We start from the raw sequence: 5,325 nt of genomic DNA, 5'->3' as shown, positions 1-5,325 counted from the left end.
CCTCAGGTGGGAAATGCTGCAGCAAAGAACACTGCCTCTTACCAGCCTATCTTAGCTTTCATCTTGTGATTAATCTCAGTTCAATATTAAATTATTCAGGCTGCCATTCAGTGTGACAAGCTGCAGTGTAACAAGCTGCAGTGTGACCTCAACACAGGTCATCAACAGATTACAGTTCAAAAGGGCAGTGCAAAGCCCCTTTACAGAAGGACAGAATGGTGGGGGTTGGACAATACCTCTGGAGATCATCTAGTCCAATCTCTGCTGCTCAAAAAGAGGGATTAGGTAGAATAGGTTGCTCACGACTCTGCCTGAGCAAAAGTGTTTTAAGCATCTCTGGGGATGGAGACTCCACAGTTTCTCTGGACCAGTCCAGATGAGGACTTCTTAAGTTATTGTTTTCAGTGGGAAGGTAGGGACAGAAACAAGCGATCCCAAAACTTCAAACCCATCCCCACAGCGGTCCAGAGCAGCTCGAGCCCAGGCTCCTGCCTTCCCAGGGCCGGGCTCTTCTCTCTGCGGGGCACCCACCAGCCGGGCACTGCCCTGCCCGGCGGCCCCGAGCGCTTCAGGCCCGGCCAACGCCTCGCTCTGCGCAGGCGCCGCTTCCAAAAGCACTCCCAAAGAGACACAGCAATCAAAGCAGAGGGACTACACTCCCAGCTTTTCTTACCTGCAGGCACACAGCACAGCACGTTGGACATAAAAGCCACAGGGTTAGTCCTGCCAGAGGCGTCCGGTACACCCACGGCGACCGAAGGGAAAGAGGGAGCCTGGGAACATGGAGTAAAAGACACCTTAATTAGGACTACACTGAGCCATAGCCAGGTCATTCCCACAGACGGCTTCACCGTCCAGTCACACAAAAAGCACTGACCTCCCAGGGCCTCAGTTAGGATGGCTCCTGACGCTGACACCTCCGTTTGCCCCGGGGGGTCAAGAATAACATGCCTGGGAAGAAGTCACCCCCAACAACAAAAAGGGAAAATTAGTGAAGCACGGGGTCCTCTTCTGACTAGATTGCCACCAGCATTCCATAGCAAATGCCACGACTGTTCTGTTACAGACGAGAAAAGCCTGTTCTCCCAGACAAACAGTGAGGAGATTTATGGGCACGCCTGAAAATTTCCTGTGAGGAACTTTTTGTAACTAAGGAGCAGGTGCTATCTTGAGTTGAAGGCATCAATTTGACAGACACTTAGGACAGCAAACTCTTCAGCAGAGCAATTAACTGCTGCCTATTTGAACAGCAGGGGAGAGAAAATGACAGTCGAAGGGCAGACAAGAAAAGCAGAACTGGAATCAGCAGACTTTTCTTCCATCTCTCCCGAGGAAGTCTAGTTTGTCTGTTCTAATAATTCTATGCCCTTTTCTACATGAAACTTACACCAAGGCTGAAAAAACAACTAGAAAACAGGGAGAGAAGCTTTTTAGAATTTCATGTGATTTTCCCAAACCGATGCCAGAAAAGCAGAACTCGGTAGAATGTACTCACCTCGAGGCCTTTGGTCTTTTTTTCCATAAGCTTCGCCACCTGATTGAAAAAGCAGAGTAGACTCGGTATTTAGGCTCACAACAGGAAAACTTCCCATTCGTTTCCTAAAAGAAACTACATTAATCTGCACAGCTGCAGGCGCGTCTCCAGATGTTAAAGCCTTTCAGCTTTTCGGAGGGTGAGAATGCCCTGCTAAGGAAGGCTGAGAAATGCTCGGAGCCTGCACAGGTCAAAGAGCCCCTTGATTTTGTCTGTGTTCCAGTCCCTGGCTAAAGAAAGGGTAGAAGAAGCGCAGTTGTTCCTTGCCTCTTCCCTAAGAGGTTTGGCCAGGTGCTGGGCCAGCCCGGGCACTCCGGGGGAAGGCCGGCAGTGCCCAAGCAGCGCCGCTTTGCCAGGGGCGTCGCTTGCAAGAGCGCCGCCGAGCGCCGGGCCCTGCCTCACAGTCGCCGCCTGGCGGACACGGCCGGGAGCGGCACTGCAGCCGCGCGCGGCGCTGCAGCCGCGCCCCCCCCCTTGGCGAGACCCGCGGCGCCTTTCGCGCGTACGGGCCTTTCTTCCCTAAAACCTGCCCTTGCCTAGAAAAAGCTGAGCAATTCACAGAGTTGCTGTTTCCAGCCCAGCTTCCCAAAGGATTTCTCTCTCCCGGCAGCACAGACGGGGTCCCCGAGGCAGCGGAGACCCTCCCCGCGGGGGGGTGTGGTGCGTGTGCAATGCCAGGGCACATCCGAACCCTCCCCTGCGGCGGCACGCAGGTGCAAGTTTCTCCGCAGAGGCGAGCAACTTGCCTGTCGCTTCCCCGGCCTGCAGTCCCCGATGGCCGCGGGGGAGGCAGAAGAGCGGCCGCGCCCCCCCCTCCGACGCGCCCAGCTTACCCCGGGGCCGATCTCCGTCGGATCTGCCGGCGTGGGTCGCTTCCGGGGGGGGAAGGCGGCGGCGCAGCCCCGATAGCATCTCCAGGGCACGGTGGGAGCGGGAGCGGGGGCGGGAGCGGGAGCGGAGCGGAGCGGGACGAGCGGGCGGCGCGGCGCGGCGCGGCGTGGGCGCGTGGGGTCCTGAGACGGGGGCTGCCCGCGCCAGTGCCTGCCGCCGCCCACGAACCTGCCGCCCGCGCCCGGCGCCGCCGAGCGCCCCGCCCTGTCCCCGCAGCGGGAAGCGGCGCGGAGAGACGGCGCTGTGGGCGCGGGGCGGGGGTCCGGGTCGCGGCGGAGGTCAGGCAACAGGATAGACGCCTCTCTGAGGCGAGGGGGCCTCTCGCCGCCATCTTTAGTGTGGCCTGGGCTAAGTTCCGGTCCTGGCGGCGCTATCTTGAGTGTGGCGTCGGGGCGAACTTCCGGACCGCGGCCGCCATCTTTAGTGTGGTCGTTCCGGTCCTGGCGGCGCCATCTTTACTGTGGGCTTGGCGGACTTCTGGGCCGGGCCCGGCGTCTGTAGTGTGGTCGTTCCGGTCCTGGTGGCGCCATCTTTACTGTGGTCTTGGCGGACTTCCGGGCCGGGGCCTTGGAGGACTTCCGGTCGCTCTCTACTTTCGGTGACCGACTTTACCCAAATTAGCGTCCCTCCTCGCTAATTTCTGCGCTTTCACCCCAAAAAATCTTCATGTTATTCCCCCCACACACACCCCGGGAGAGACGGGAGGCCGCGAGTCCCGCCCTGCCGCCGGAACCGGCCCTTAACTCGAGCAGGGAGCGTTGCCCTGGCACGAGAGCCACTGCGCATGCGTCGCCGGTCCCTCTCCCCCCCCTGCCCGTACTTACCACGTGATCGCCGGCGTCTTGCCGACGACTGCGCATGCGCTGGCGTCGCCACCTTGGCTTCCCGCCCCACCCTGCCGCCCGACCGCCCGGCTTCGCTTTCTTACTGCGGCTCCCCCTCCACTTTTTCGGCTCCCTGGGGTTCCCCCACCCACATTTTGGGGTCCCCGTCTCACATTTTAGGGGTGATGACCCCGCAATTTACGGTTCGGGAGGGGGGAGGAGAGGAAAGGGGGTGCCCAAGAAGGGCTTTCTTTTTTTTTTTTCTCTTTTATTTCCTTTCCCTTTTATTTCCTTTTTAGTTTTTTTGCCTTTTTTTTTATTTTCTTTTGTATTTTATTTCCTTTTTTATTTCGGTTATTTTTTATTCTCTTTATTTTTCATTTGGTCTCCCAGTGCTCCCCAACAACCCTCAGTCACACCCAGTGCTCCCCAACAACCCCCAGTCACACCCAGTGCTCCCCAACAACCCCCAGTCACACCCAGTGCTCCCCAACAACCCCCAGTCACACCCAGAAGTCCCCAAAAATTGACCCAAAACCGACCCAAATCACCCCCAACAGTGACCCAAAACTGACCCCAATCATCCCAAAAGCTGACCCAAAACTGACCCAAATCACCCCAAACAATGACCCCAAAAACTGACCCAAATCATCCCAAAAACTGACCCAAAACTCTGCATTTATTTGGCATCATTTCCTCTCATAAACAACATCTGCGATTTAGTTGATTGCTAAAGCCATCATTTTAAAATCATCCCAGGAATCCAAAGGGACTGGAAAACACACAGAAATCATTCCTGCACCCACCAAATCATTAGGAGTTGGAACCCCATTCCCTCATCTCTCTCCTTGGCTGGAAAACCTGATGATCCCCACTGGCTATTTTTAGGCTGCTTTTCTTCCACAGCTCCTTTCCTCCCGGCTGAAACCTCCTGGCATATTCAGGGCTTCTCTGGAGGGAAGCCCCTCTGAAGTATTTCCTCTCGTGGCAATTCTGCGGGATGAAGAAGTAAAAAAAGCACATCAAGAGCTCCTTCTACCCCCTTCCCTCGCAAACACCCTCCCAGTTTGTCCTTGGCAGCTCCATCCCCCCGGCAGCCGCACCCGACGCTTCGGCTCCGCTGGGAAAGGGACAGCAAGTGCAGAAGCAAGTTCAGTGCTGGGCAGGGGCTCCCTGGGGAATGGCACTTCAGTGCTTTAGTCCGTGGCCTTTCCTGCTGCCCTCCCTCCTGGAGGCAGAGGATGACCCGTCCCTTGTTTCTCCCACGCTGGCAGACCCAGGTCCTGCTCCTTTGGCCCCACTTTTCTTAGCAGACCCGGCATCATTTCCCAGGGTCCCCAGGAAACTTCTGCACTCGACCCATTGCTAAGTGCAGAGCACAGGGCAAGGGAAGGACAAATTTCTCGGCACCCACCCCCTGGAATTTCCCTTCTCCGCAGCACGCTCCCGTTCCCGCTGTCTCTGGAGGTGCCCGCACGAGTCCTCTTTGTCCCAGCCCTGCCAAACTGACACACGCACAGGAGAAATAACAGGTCTTGCTTGCACAATTCCCAACCCTATCCCTTGCCTGCCCTGCCCAGAGCTGAGGGAAATCTGACGGAATATTAATAAACCACCTTTGTTAAGAGCAGTCATCAGCCCGGTCCTTCAGGTGTCGCAGGAGTTTGTAGGGAACAGACCCAAATTCCAGTCCTACCTCTAAATTTCTAACAGCTTTCCTTAGAGAGATTCTGGACAGTAACACATACAACAGAAAGAAAAGACTGCACAAGGAGTAACAGAAGGTTTGCCATGAAGAACAGAGGTTCCTGTTCTCCCTCATCAGGCTGGGACTGGAGGACCCAGTCTTTGCCATCAAGAGACCAGAGCGTTGTCATTAAGACTTAAACCTCTCCCCCACGGGTGTTTCTCAAAGAACTGGGCCAGCACTGAGCTACTCCCATGTGCCTGCAGTGCTTTGGGGAGGGACAAGACAACCTCCCACTTGTGCTTGGAAGAGAATGAAAAGTCATTCCCCTTCTCTCTCTCTGACCCAGCACCAAAGCAGTCCTGTAGGACAACACTGGACTATGCATG

The 5,325-nt window shown here is 56.2% G+C and overlaps 1 long non-coding RNA gene across 1 annotated transcript; it reads right to left on the bottom strand.

Moving 5' to 3' along the window:
• Positions 1-3,910: 3,910 nt before the first annotated feature.
• Positions 3,911-4,858, bottom strand: LOC127473617 (uncharacterized). Its single transcript, XR_007905533.1, has 2 exons — positions 4,664-4,858; positions 3,911-4,242 (listed from the first exon to the last, which is right to left on the bottom strand). It is a non-coding gene; the product is annotated as an uncharacterized LOC127473617 (long non-coding RNA).
• Positions 4,859-5,325: the final 467 nt, after the last annotated feature.

Source organism: Manacus candei, unplaced genomic scaffold (genome assembly GCF_025592945.1).
Source record: "Manacus candei isolate 608988 ecotype Guabito, Panama unplaced genomic scaffold, ASM2559294v1 h1tg000037l, whole genome shotgun sequence".
Taxonomy (NCBI): Eukaryota; Metazoa; Chordata; class Aves; order Passeriformes; family Pipridae; genus Manacus; species Manacus candei.
Note: the sequence above shows the minus strand (reverse complement) of the source record. Positions and strands in the feature narration are given on the sequence as shown.